A 14,098-nucleotide genomic window follows, 5' to 3' on the forward strand; every position below is an offset into this window, starting at 1 on the left:
TTTATTCATTTCATTGGTCTTGTCTTTCTGATTCCGAATGACTGCACTCGTGTGCGTGTGTCAGACTCCTGTATAGGCTATATATGCGTGACGATCATCGACCGTGAAACAGAATGCCCACCGTGCTTTGATTTTGTCATAGTGCAGGCTGCATGTCTTACACCTCGCCTTGACCGCGAAATCATCTTCAAAGTCGAAGTCATAATTGTCTAGTAGGTCATCGCCCCACACCTGTAAACCGCACCGTGATATTCTTTTCGTTTTTTCAACGGATTTCGAGGTGTTTGGCTGACTATCACTTGAGCTGGAGTACGCCATCTTGTTATTCTTGACAACAAAAGCCACCTAGCGACTACTCGGCGGACTAGATGCAAGCGACACCAAGCGAGTGAAACCCACTTTGCACATGTGCAGAAAGTTTGTTTATCGAAATAATTTGTGGAATGTGTGTGTTGAAGTGATTACTTTGATATTTTACAATAAAATTACGATATTTCTTGAATATTTTGCACGAATCCGTTGAGATTCGCCTGGGGAACAATTTACGCGAATCGATTCGCGCCAAAATTCTAGCCCTGCTACCTCACGAAGCTGGTTAAGATAATGACAGCTTTGCACACTTAGCATTAAGGTAAGCACGCTGGGTAGTTTGAAGAATTTAAAAATAAATAAAACAAAACCCATTTCATAAACACTTTGTAGCACAAAATTCCATGTGTTATTTCACAGTTGATGTCTTTCTGCAGGGTTTTTTCTAGAAAAATTTAGTATGAGGGCGCTCACCATGGCAAGGGAGCGAAGCGGGGGGGGGGGGGGGGGATGGTGCCGGTTGTCCCCCCCCCGCCGTGCAAAGCCTTTGAAAAATGCTCCAATGGGACATTCTGAGGCTGAGAGGGAAATTGTAACAAATTGTCTGTCAACATTGAAAAAGAAAGAAGTAATCTTCTTCTGCCCCGGACAGTCTTTGGCTTTCTTCCGTTTCGTGCCGCGGGATGACGACATCTTTAAATGCCCAAGTGTCAACAAAAACAACTCGCGAACTACTGTCAAAAGCTCCCGCGCCGGTGGGTGAAAGGTCATTCAGTCTCGAGAAATCTCGCTCTACAAGTCAGCCGACCTTGTATGTAACCCATGTCAAATCTCGCGAGAGCAGCCGCGACAAGCAAACAACTAAACATGGCGCCTCAGTCTGGAAAACGCCAATTCGGATTGTTTTTGCACCGTCTGGCGGTGTATCTACTATGATTGGAATATTTTTGGAGCAATTATAACGTATTTGATGATCAGACACATTGTCACGTAGTGTTGCTGGGATGTTTTCACGGAGTCAGTAAGGGGGCACACGCCGAGAGTAAGAGGGCGCAGCACCCCTGTTCCCCCATTTAGACAAAAGCCTGTTTCTGTATTGTTGAACAATATTGAAAATGGTCCAAACACAGAAAAACCTATGAATAATGAGTACACTACCGTTCAAAAGTTTGGGGTCACTTTGAAATGTCCTTATTTTTGAAAGAAAAGCACTGTTCTTTTCAATAAAGATCACTTTAAACTAATCAGAAATCCACTCTATACATTGCTAATGTGCTAAATGACTATTCTAGCTGCAAATGTGTGGTTTTTGGTGCAATATCTCCATAGGTGTATAGAGGCCCATTTCCAGCAACTCTCACTCCAGTGTTCTAATGGTACAATGTGTTTGCTCATTGCCTCAGAAGGCTAATGGATGATTAGAAAACCCTTGTACAATCATGTTAGCACAGCTGAAAACAGTTGAGCTCTTTAGAGAAGCTATAAAACTGACCTTCCTTTGAGCAGATTGAGTTTCTGGAGCATCACATTTGTGGGGTCGATTAAATGCTCAAAATGGCCAGAAAAATGTCTTGACTATTTTCTATTCATTTTACAACTTATGGTGGTAAATAAAAGTGTGACTTTTCATGGAAAACACAAAATTGTCTGGGTGACCCCAAACTTTTGAACCGTAGTGTATGTAGGTGTCTCCAAACTTTTGACTGGTACTGCACATGTATTTAGTAATTAATTGAACCTTTGGCAGAAGCAGCTGAATACAGAGATCAGAACCATGCCTGAGAGTCTGAGGTCCATCCATCTGACATCTGCAGTTGTATTAAATACACATGTAAGACCCGGTCCCACAATACCGATAGCTATAAATAAAATCCATCCCCTGCAGTTTGTGTGGTTGGTGCTCAAGTCAGACCAATAAATGATACCTATAGCCCAGGCCTGGGTTTATCCGCATCGGTGAGATTTGCTTCTGGAGCCATTTTTCCAGGCCTGGACCTGAGCCGATAAAACATCTGATCTGACAAAAATCAGGTAATTGTTTCCATGCGGCGACGTCTGAGCACGTGCCGTTTTTCCCCAGGCATCTTTGTACGTCCTTGTTGCATCATGAAGTCACAGAATACAAATTCACGGGGGGGGGGGGGGGGGGGGACACGGATCTTTTATTCACAGATGTGATTATTTTCCATGAAATCTCAATAGTAAATTAGGTAAACATATAAATGCAGGTAAGGGATTTTAATTATGAACTTCAGCAGTCCAAATATGCGTTTTAGACTTTTTTTTTTTTTTTATCATCCTTGATGCATCATCTGTCCGAAATCGGTAACCAATCTGTAATATACTGAAACGTCCGTGACCAATCCTGTAAATCATTAGCATCCGTATTAAAATCCGTAACCACTCCATGACCTATCCGTATTATAATCAACTGCCGGAGTATGAGCATGGGTTGTTTTGAAGTCCGAACTATACGGTTTGACTTGGAATAATGTGCTACTACTTGGGGGAAAAACTTCCATGACTATGGAGCACTTGCATGTGACGTCACAGCCAATCCAGATTGTGACAGACGCCATCTTGTCGGTCAAACGCCATATTTCCGCCTTCTACTTCTGGTTCTACCTTTTCTTCTGGAAAACCCTATACAATTCTACTACAACGGCTGCGGCTACAAGCTCTCCCTACCTGTGCACGTTTATGTTTGTGTGTATTTTTGCGTGTTGTTCGTCTGTATCGGACTTCAATATCCACTACAACCGTATGGACTTACTGGACATTGGTTTCCAGCAGAAAATGACGGTTTGTAGCGATTTCCATCGCATGCACAACATTCCGGACGAGATAGCGAGACCAGCGGGGTCTCCGTGGATTATCATCGGGTCTGGCAGGCAAAGGAGGCGGCGTTGGAGAGGAAGTAAAAGCGAGGCTGCAGGCAGAGCCGGCCTGTTGACTAAGCTCAGAAAACAGCCACTCAAATCTCCACTGCCAAGCCTCTACCTCTCCAATGCCAGATCCATGTAAACAAGACAGACGATTTGGAATTACAGCTGGAATTACCTTATTCTATTCTATTATCGGCTGCTCAGTGCTATACTCAATACTTAAGTGACTTACCCGTCCAATGAGGATTGTTATTTTCTTGTTTACAAGATGCCACATCTGAGTCGCTGACAAATCCTGAATTTCTGTAAAGATAACTGTCCAGAGATTTATAAGCACGCAGTGCTTCACCACTGAACAGCGAGGGAAAGTTAATGAGGTAATTATACACGTCCGGGTATTCCACCTCTAGCAGTTCAACATCCACTGACACGGTCGTGAAAACTACGTCCGGTAAGCCATAAGGGTCACTAATCTGTAGATCGTTTATTTTAGACATACATCTCTGTTCATTAGAAAAATGAGCAGTGTAGTTCATCGGTTGAAATTGATCCATTCTGTACATGAGTGCAGCAGTTGGCGGCTGTTAACTTTCCAGTCACGTGACTGCAAGATCTCTATTCCGAAGTTGCACGCATTTACCGTATTTCCCCGAGTGTCAGGACCAAACAATATTATAGTCGGGATTATAGTTGTGGTGTGACTGCTCCAGACTGGAACTAAATTCAGGAATAGGTATAGTCCTATAGTTATCGGTGTTGTAGGACCGGGTCCCTACTGGAAACACGGACATGTATACTGTACATTCTTTCTAAATGCATTCTGCAAAGGCAAGCATGTAATCAATCAATACACCGTGTCTAATTTCACAAGGAATGATTTCTTGCAGACCAAACACCAAAAAAAGTACAAAGTAATCCAACCCCCATCAGTTAAGACATTTGTTTTTCATGGTTTACTACACAGTAAAAATCTCTCTCACTAGATTAGATGGCGTATACAAGCCTTTGTTGTTAATGCAACAACTGATGTAGATACACCACAATTGTCACTCCAAACAAACTGGAGTTGGTCCCTCAGACCAAGACCAAAAAAAGCTAAGTGCCAAGAGAACCAAGAGAAACAGGAATGCAAAAACCAGAGAAGTTACTGTTTGGATTTCGATAAGGCTCCCACTAAGATAACAATTTGCATTCCAGTTGTTCTGAGTGAGCTTCAAAAGCCAGCGTAAGAGCAGAATCAGCAGGGTAAGCAAGAAATAAGGGAGTTAACGCAAGCGCTGAAAGTCAACGGAGTCATAAAAAGCATTACTGCGTGACGCACTGTAGCCACGGGAAATAAGCCACCATCCCATGAGAGCATGCTCCTTCCATTAAGGTGAAGGGGAAAGATCTTAATCTTGGCTTGAATGAAGAGTGCACTCATTTCAGAAACCTCCACGTTCCTCATATCCAAGACTATACTTCATCGTTACATTTTTTTTGTGCTGAACTGTGTCTCAAACAGCCAAGTTATTTGAGGTAGGAGATTAAAGAGCTCATCTCTGATAACTCGACGCATGGAAACAACCACCTGCCAACTTGAAACGACCTTGTACAATGGGTAGTACATAAAGTAAAGATAGTATGCGGGACCCTTGAGGTTTTTTCCTCAAGTTTCCTCAAGAGAGAAAACAACATGTTCCTGCTTTCTACACTGGAGAATTTGAGATGGCAGAACCCAAATGGCTTTGATAACGGCTCCAGGAAACACGAACCTCGAGCTCAGATTCGTCTGGGGAGGGCACAAAAACAGACTGTTATTGCAAGCCTTATCAGGCTGCTTCAAGTCGGCTAAGACAAACAGCCAACCTCCATGTAAGGAAAGGAAGTGCTGTCTGAGCACATGAACATGATACCGCTTTGGGAACGAGCCATTTGTGAGGACAGTTTTAACCCTAATCTGAGGTTTACAGGAACTATGATGTCACACAGGTATCAGTGTCCTGTCCATATGTGGATCCATGTTTACAGAGAAAATACTCCTGGATCTTCAACTGCCAAACTTGTTCCACCAGTCTTGTTGACTTTTTCTTGAACACTGGCCATCTTTGGTTTCTCAATGAGGGCGTGATACAATATTTAGCAATATATTTGGCAAGAGACAGCAACTGCCATGGAGCATGTACAGAAGTGTGTCGAGCACCGTTTTAATCCGAGAGAAGCCAAAAAAACATGTTCGAGCTTCAATCGTCTTAAAGCAAGAAAGAGTAAAATAAATTATTCAAAACGTGGAGGACATGAGAGGAGGACGCAACTCTACACTTCTGCGCTGTGGACTTTGTGTACTTGGGAAAAGGATGAACTTGAGTTCAAGTTTGAAGCCTTCATGATTTCCATGGTCTTACAGATCAACATTAAGCCTAGGAGCAATTCCAGCGTTATGGACGGGACACTTGAACTCAAAATGGCAACAAATGACCCAGTGCATGTTTTATTGTCTCCCAGTATTTAAACAGGTGTTGCATATTTTAAGGCTGTACCATACTGGAGAAGTGATAGAACAAGAACAATTCCCATAGTACATCTAGGGCATGCCAGAAAACGCCAATAAAAGATGCGTTATGGATGTGACAGAAAAAGTATCACTTTTCTTGGGTGACTGTACATTTTTATCAAACTCTGTGAAATTGTAAACCTAATGTCGAAATGGAGATATCCGTTTGATAGAGGGGTCCAAGGTGAATATTAAAAAATCTTTGTTTAAAATATTTTGTATTTCATGCAGAGTTTCGGAAGGAAAAGTCAGCGTTATGGATGTGATGAAATTCCGTTATGGATGTGACGCGTCTGAAATAGACATGGCATATGTTTAGAAAATCAGCAATTTAACCACTATAACCCTTTGAAAAACTCTCTAAATATCAGCTAAAACTATCAAAGTTCTTAAATAATATTTAGGATGGCTATTGTTTTGCTGTTTTGTGGATTTTAGCATACATTTCTGTGGCTTGTGGCAATAATATAGAATTGTACATGATCAAAGTTGATTTTAGCTTGGGTTTTACATTATAAGAAAGAAAGACTGACAGTGACATATTAGGTTGGTTACAAATTGGTTCAACTTATTCACATCTGTAAAATACAGGCCTAGGTGATATCTCTGGGAGTGGTTTTGATGTATTACATGTTGCTTTATTTTTGCATGGTGAGGCTGACATTTACATGGAATTGCCCCTAGGTCACAACCGGACGTATGATTTTTTGGCCGTGCGATTTTTGGCATTTCCCCAAATCGCTGCGTTTTTTTTTTGTTCGTGGAGAAAGACGCACGTTGGCCGCAAGTTTGTCTTGCAACCTGAAAAAAAAACCTAAGTACCCGTAGAGTTTGTTTGACATGACAAAGAACCTCTGCGGCCGGTCTGCGGCCAGTCTACTGCCCGAAAATCAGCACGTCACACGTGCGCCCTCCATGCGTTTCTTGCACGTAGACCAGCCGTAGGAGCACGTACGGCCGGTTGTGACCGAGGCATTAGGGCATATACAAATACATTTTACATGCATTCATACTGCAGATGATGACAGCAAAATAGAAAAATACACCAGCTTTTTCAACCTACTCTCGATCTACTACACCCCTAGTATATTGCAAGATAACTCCAAGAACTGACATTTCCAAGTGTTGGGAAAATAACAGGAAAACTCTCATGCGTCTCATCCTAAAAGCTTTGGCATTTTAGTGGCTCAGGTGGATAAGGCGCCATGCCATAAATCCGGGTTCGATTCTGACCCGAGGTCATTTCCCGATCCCTCCCTGTCTCTCTCCCGCTCATTTCCTGTCTCTACACTGTCCTATCCAATAAAGGTGAAAAAAAATCCCCCCCCCCAAAAAAAACCCCTCAACAACTACTCTTTAGACCTCCTACCATCAGTGCATTTTAAGTATACAGAGCACTTTGCTCACTTGTGAAATATTTTTCAACACGAGAAAATAAACTTCATATCTTCACGCCGCCGTGTAATGTTCTTTATATTATATGGACACATTCACAAGTTAAATCAGAAGAATTTTAATTTTGAACCGGTTCACCATTTTGACAAACACGTCCAAGTCAGCGGGAAAACGTTGGGAGTGACATCATGAAATATCAGGAATTATTATACATACAGGACACTTTTTTTGATGGAATAAAAACATGTTCTATTCCCTTCTAGCGGGTTTCATTCATTTGGTTTGATAGCATGCAATATTATTAGCATATCGCTTATCCTACGCATATTATGTCACTCTACCTAGTGGAGGAGGAGTGTTGAATATGGTTTATGATCTTGCATGGTTGTCAAGACATGAGGTCACACGTCGGAGCTCATGCGAATACCCAAGGAGAAAGTTTTCTTCTGCGTATGCGTAGAACCATTTCTTTGTTTGCTGGGAAAGAGAAAGACGCATTGAACACCTGAAAGGCTAACAAAACTTCATTAGATATTCTTCACGTGTATTTACAAGCAGTGGCAAACTATTACTATTAGAGCTGGGACTTGAGCTCAGCCAAAATTTAGTCAGACACACCAAAAAAAAAAAAAAAAAAAAAAGCAACAGGGCAAAGGATTTTGCAAGTGATTAGCGGCAGGCTGCCAGATCGCTCTGTTGTGTGTAGCTGTCGATGTTGATTTTAAAAGTAACTCAGTAAATTACGCAGGGAAATGAATCCTTAAGTCTGAGTGAAAAATACTGTAGCGAGCGTGCAGCGTGGAAGAAGAGTCTGGAGACAGAACTTAGTTTCTCGGTCGTTAGCCTGTGCTACTTGCTCTCGATAGCACTGGTTTGACCGCTTTATTAGCATTTGCCAACACTACTGATGAACACTACACTGGCTGGAAAATGACTTCACTGCTGCGCTGACTTCCGGTTAAGCTTGCGTTGGCCTTCAAGGTGGTCTAGGGCGATAAATTTTTAGTCCCTCCCACTATAAATCAAAATCTGATTGGTTATTCATCTGTCACTTCCTACATAAATATACACTGCCCTGGTCTTCTGTCCCAGCAATGAAATCCTAACTAGTGAGTGAGCAGCTCTTTTTAAAAAAAAAAAAAAAAAAAAAAAAATCTTCTCAGCCTCAAGACAACAAACAAAACAAAAAACCCATCTCATTGGATTACTTGATTTTAAATGTTTTCAGGACAGTAACCCTTTCACTTCTGAAGCAAATTTGATAAAATGAGGCCGGATTAGAAGAGAATAATTATTATGAAAGAAATGAAAGATAACATTTGAGATGCTGATATGTTTGGGCTGTCTCTGAAGGTCTAGAAGGCCCTGATGGTTTCTCTCTGTATAGGAGAGAAAAACATACCAATGGATGTTGAAAAACTGGAAGAGTGTATGTAATAATAATAATAATAAAATAGCTGGCTTTTTTGTGGTATATCAGATATATTCCATTCAACTAGCATGATAAACTAGTCTCTGACTTGCTGAATGGACTGTATACCACTCAACACCAGCCAATATTATTTAAATGGTCGCTCAGCTCCATGACGTATTTCGTATGAAAAATGAGTTTCAACACGAGAAGATAAACTTCATATCTTCCAGCCAACATGTGATTCTTATTATATAGACACATTCACAAAGTACCCAAATTCATCAAAAAACAATTCATTGATTTCCTCACAAGTGACACAGAGAAATGTCCCCGATGTAGTTCGTATGAAAAACACAAGAGATGCATTTCCCAGTAAAACACTCGTGTCCATATAATATAAAAAGTTAATATTTAACGTTTAGAAATGCTTGTCCATGGAATACTGGAATGTTCCTTTAACCCTTTTGGTAAAATAGAACAAAATCAAATATATACTTTTTAGTGTAAACATCTGTGTGTGTAACCACGTTCTTCAGGTCATTCCTTCAGAAGAGACAAAGGACAGGGTGGAAAGCCAAGCCGGCCCAGCAGCTAATGCTCCCATATCAACGTTACAGTGAAGTGGGACAGTAACTCAACACCAACAAGTGCCAGGATAAAGGAGAAGCAGAATTCAATACTCGGTGTGTGCGTGCGTGTGTGAAAGAGAGCAACAACTGCAAAACAAACTGCACTCTGCACTTTACAATAACATCTCACAAGTGATGACGATAAGAAGATAAGGCCTGCAATTAAACCTGAAGTACTAAACATGACAGAGGACGTTTATGACACGAACACGCCTTGTTCACAGCCTGGAATGACTAGAACAATTGATGCCAATTTTGTCCCCGACATTTAACACTGGCGTAACCGCACCTGGTTCTGAAACGGCGAGCTTCTTTCAAAACGCCAAACTACGCCCATACTGCATCACTGAGGAGACGGCGTTTACAATTAAACCAATGTTCCGTGCTATTTTTAAAAATCAATCACTCAAACAGGGAGTGAACGTTAGGCAGACAGACAGGTCCTTTCTCTCAGGAACATCTGAACAAAACACCATGACCTCAGCAGGCAAATTAAGGGAAACGCCTCCAACTTCTCCATTTACATAAAAGGAGGCTTATTGTGAGACTTCCAGGTGAGAGATGGTGTGACGTGAACGTGCTTTTATCACTGAGCTCAACTTCTCTATGTCAAGAGGAAGTGAGTGCAGGCTCCCAGTACAAGTCTGCTTTATTTTCAACAAACCAATTAACCACAGAGATAGAAAATCCTCTTTTTTTTCCCTTTTCTCCCCACCACAGGGAAATCGTACCATACTCAGACTCTCTTGTGGATGGCAGAAGGCGAAATTAAAAAAAACGTTAGCAAGACAGTATTAAGCTTGGCCCATTTCTAATTAGGATTCATGTCTGTGTGTATTATAATACATTCAAGTATTACGAGAGTGTATTTGACAGTCGATGAAGAGCCAAAACACTAAACATTCTCCAGGAATCCTGTAACCAGACACTAAAAGGTACTTGCTGAAGCGCTGTGGTTATAGCTGTGGAAACTGTAGGTATATCAGGTGAAAATTCAATCCAAACTGCTTGAAACTGCTCACTGAATTCAGAATTGAATGCTAAAAACATACTTTTTGCAAAATTAAAATACGTTTATCCATTTGATATATTACAAATCAAAGATTGAAGAAACTGATAAATTTTTTAGAAAACTGCAGTAATATCCTGTATGAGGACCACATGGTCCAAAATGGGCCTCATTAACCAACAAGATCAAATGTTTTTTCCTCTTAATAGTTTTTTTTTTTTTCCCCAAGATATATACCTGGAAATTGGCAGGCACATAGACGGTTGTATACCGAATACAAGAGTGTTTAAACAAAACAAAAATTTTATAAAAATTATGCAAATTAGTATTTCATTAATATTAATTACGCTAATGAGGTAAAACATGAAATACGTGACTCAAAAAAAAGTAATAAACAAGTGTTGCCAGGCAAAACAAACCTCGCCTGGCAGCACTTATTTTATTCACTTCTCAATCAGCTGCTGTCAGGTTATAGTCCTAGGAAAATCCGTGACCTTGAGTTTGACATTTCAGAGTCATTCAAGGTCAAAGGTAATGGTGCCAAATGAAAGGCCATATGGGAGTTCCTATACAGTGGTATGCAAAAGTTTGGGCACCCCGGTCGAAATGGCTGTTACTGTGAACAGTTAAGCAAGTTGAAGATGAAATGATCTCCAAAAGACAAAAGTTAAAGATGACGCTTTCCCTTTATATTTTAAGCAAAAACTATTTATTTTTTTCATCTTTTACATTTTCAAAATGACAAAAAAGGGCCCAAAGCAAAAGTTTGGGCACCCTGCATGGTTAGTACCTAGTAACACCCCCTTTAGCAAGTATCATAGCTTGGAAACACTTTTTGTAGCAAGCTAATAATCTTTCAGTTCTTACCTGGGGGATTTTCACACATTCATCCTTGCAAAAGGCTTCCAGGTCTACAAGTTTCTTGGGCTGTCTTGCATGCACTGCTCTTTTGAGATCTCATCTCATTATCTGTAGCCGCTTTATCCTGTTCTACAGGGTCGCAGGCAAGCTGGAGCCTATCCCAGCTGACTACGGGCGAAAGGCGGGGTACACCCTGGACAAGTCGCCAGGTCATCACAGGGCTGACACATAGACAACCATTCACACTCACATTCACACCTACGCTCAATTTAGAGCCACCAGTTAACCTAACCTGCATGTCTTTGGACTGTGGGGGAAACCGGAGCACCCGGAGGAAACCCACGCGGAGAACATGCAAACTCTGCACAGAAAGGCCCTCGCCGGCCACGGGGCTCGAACCCGGACCTTCTTGCTGTGAGGCGACAGTGCTAACCACTACACCACTGTGCCGCCAACATCAAAACTAGCTGATGGAAAATTTTGCTGAATACTTCATCAGAAACAGAGAGAGCAAGAGAACATCCCTATAAAAGTTCTGATTGATATTCATGAGTAATCCAGTTGGAAACCGATCAGGAGAGAGAGAGAGAGAGAGAGAGCTTTCCCCATGACTCAAAAAGCACCAGCAGTTTCCCAACATCCTGCAAGCAGAGTTTTTACTCTGTTTACCAACTTCAACCTGCCGTTACTCCCAAAGTACTAAACAGATCTTAACGAGAAATCTCTTTGTAAAGCAGAAATAAGCTTTTTAAAGGAGAACTGAAGTCATTTTTAAACTTGCTTTATTTCTTAATTAACGTGTTAATTATGTTTTCGGTTTTAGTAACCTTATATCGTGACTCATATTGGCAACTAATTGCAATTAAATATTATACTTATCGGCCTGTTCGGTTTTTAGTAATGGTGAATTTAGTTCGTTTGGTCCACGGCAGGCGTCGCTTATCCGCGCGATCTTCACAAGACTTGTGCGAGACTTCGAAACGTAAGTGTCAGCCAGGTGTCAGTACCGCCATTTTGAAAACTGTTTTCCAAACGAAATACTGCACAAAAACGAGTTTAAATGACGACTACTGCCTGCTTTTTTTCAAACTTTCCTGATTGCTATCAAAACAAACAAAACTTCCAGCTTGATTACGTCAGCATTCGAAAGAGGGCGCGCGCGTCTTTTGACAGTGTTGGCAGATGTTGGTCACTTTGATTTCCTCTCACACAGGCCTCAACGAATCTCGTTTACGGCCATTGCTTTGACATATGGACTGATGTATTACAGAGCATATTTCAAACAGGGCTTTGAACCAGAATTTTTTTCCTATTGGTTCGTTCCGAACAGAAATGGAATTTTAACGTTTCCGGTTTTGGGTTCCACCATTAAATAGACGTTCCCGAACCGGTTAGAACAAAAAAAAAAAATTTCGTTCCCGGAACGGTTAATTACATTCCCTGTCAGCTGTTTAACAAATGGCTATAAAATTATGTCTCCGTCTCATCCAGCTTAAGCCAAATGTAGGCTAATTCTATTACAACCTTCATTAAATAAGACACGAAATAATTCAAAATTATTTCAAAATGTTGGTGATTTGGATTCTCAGCATGTCTTCCCATCTACACAAACAGAAAAAGTGCCAAAAATGAAAGATAATTCGTTTAGTGTGTTACCAAAGGCGAGTCAGGCCCTATGCATTGATAGGCTAACAGAGGTTAACGTCATTTAATGTTCGCGAGCCTCTCATTAACGTGGACAAATATATTGATATCTTGTTTGAAATTGACGTTTTTGAATAACGATAGACTGCAATATTTACCTCTTATTTAAGATGTGGAGACGTGATAGTAGTCCACCCTCCCGCTCTCCCCATTCAGTCAGCGAACATCACACAGGAAGTGAACCCCAGCGGGTCATAGAAACTCGCGTAGAAGAATGACTTTTTTATTTGTAGGCTACGGAAACTTTAAAGAACGAAATAAAAAACGGTATTAACCGGTTACCATTATTTTTAATAAGTGTTTCTGTTCCGGAACATAAAAAATAATAAAGTTTCTGGTTTCGTTTCTGTTCCATGTGAAATAGAAAAAGTTCCCGGTTTTCGTTTTCGTTCCTTGAACCGGTTCAAAGCCCTGATTTCAAACGCTCATAACTTGCTATAGCAGTGACAATAGCAATCAAAAATGCATTCCTATATTTAATAAAATGAGAAACAGAATTGATAATTTGCTTTCAGTTCTCCTTTAATGATGGCATTCATGAAATAAAATAAAGAGTTAAGCAATGACAGGTTTGGAAACTTCGATGAGCGTCTGCATGCACAATTTTCACAGCACGGCCAGCGAGCGTCTGATATACCTACTAATGGAAAAAGAGGAAAATAGCACACTGGACTCCATGTTTTTAAACCCCTCCTCCAAACTTATTAGGTGCACACACACAAAATGTGATTCTCTGCTCATGCCTTCACATAAATTAAGGAAGAAAAAACAACCGGGGGAGAAAACTGCCATTAGAGAAAAACGGTGTTGTGCTGCAGCCAGAGACAAAACGGAGTTGCTGTTCCCACCTCAATGTTGATCATCTTCCAAAAATGGTAGTGGTTTATTTCTCATACCAAAGCAATCAGGATAAAATTAAAGGGCATACACACAGGAAGCGATTTGCTTGTCGCTCAGGGTTCTCCAGAAAATCTGAAGTTGCACTCATTAGGCAGGCTTTCCTTTTCTTTTCTGCTAGCTTTTGGCTGGCGGGAGAGCCGAGTCCACCACGTTTGTCCACGCCGATTTGTTTTGGTTAAAAGTAGGACCAAAAAAAAAAAAAACCCCACACAGATCTCCAGAATCGTAAAATGCGGTATACTTTTTTTTATCTCGGCAAAACATTTACACACAGGATACACGGTGTGTGTGTGCAGCAGCGAAACATCTCGAAACTCCAACAGCAATAGAAACCAAACATTTTGACTTTGCAGTCAGCACATTTAAGGTTGACAGGTCGTCAATCATCTTACTACAAATTATTCAGGCCTAAAAGGATGAAATTGGAGTAATAATCAGTATTTTCCATTCTGCTTTTTT

At 40.9% G+C, this 14,098-nt stretch overlaps 1 protein-coding gene across 3 annotated transcripts in view; it reads right to left on the reverse strand.

Annotated features, from left to right (window-relative positions):
• rab11fip1a (RAB11 family interacting protein 1 (class I) a) overlaps positions 1-14,098 on the reverse strand; it is a 47,890-nt gene that overhangs the window by 20,841 nt on the left and 12,951 nt on the right. The window contains exon 1 of one of the 3 annotated variants that reach the window (XM_060931358.1): positions 9,455-9,554. The exons of the other annotated variants lie outside the window; for them this stretch is intronic. The gene's annotated coding sequence lies outside the window, so the exon portion shown is untranslated. Of the gene's footprint in view, positions 1-9,454; positions 9,555-14,098 lie in introns of those variants that run through there. 3 annotated transcript variants of the gene reach the window in all.

This window comes from Neoarius graeffei, chromosome 10 (assembly GCF_027579695.1).
Source record: "Neoarius graeffei isolate fNeoGra1 chromosome 10, fNeoGra1.pri, whole genome shotgun sequence".
In the NCBI taxonomy this organism is placed as follows: Eukaryota; Metazoa; Chordata; class Actinopteri; order Siluriformes; family Ariidae; genus Neoarius; species Neoarius graeffei.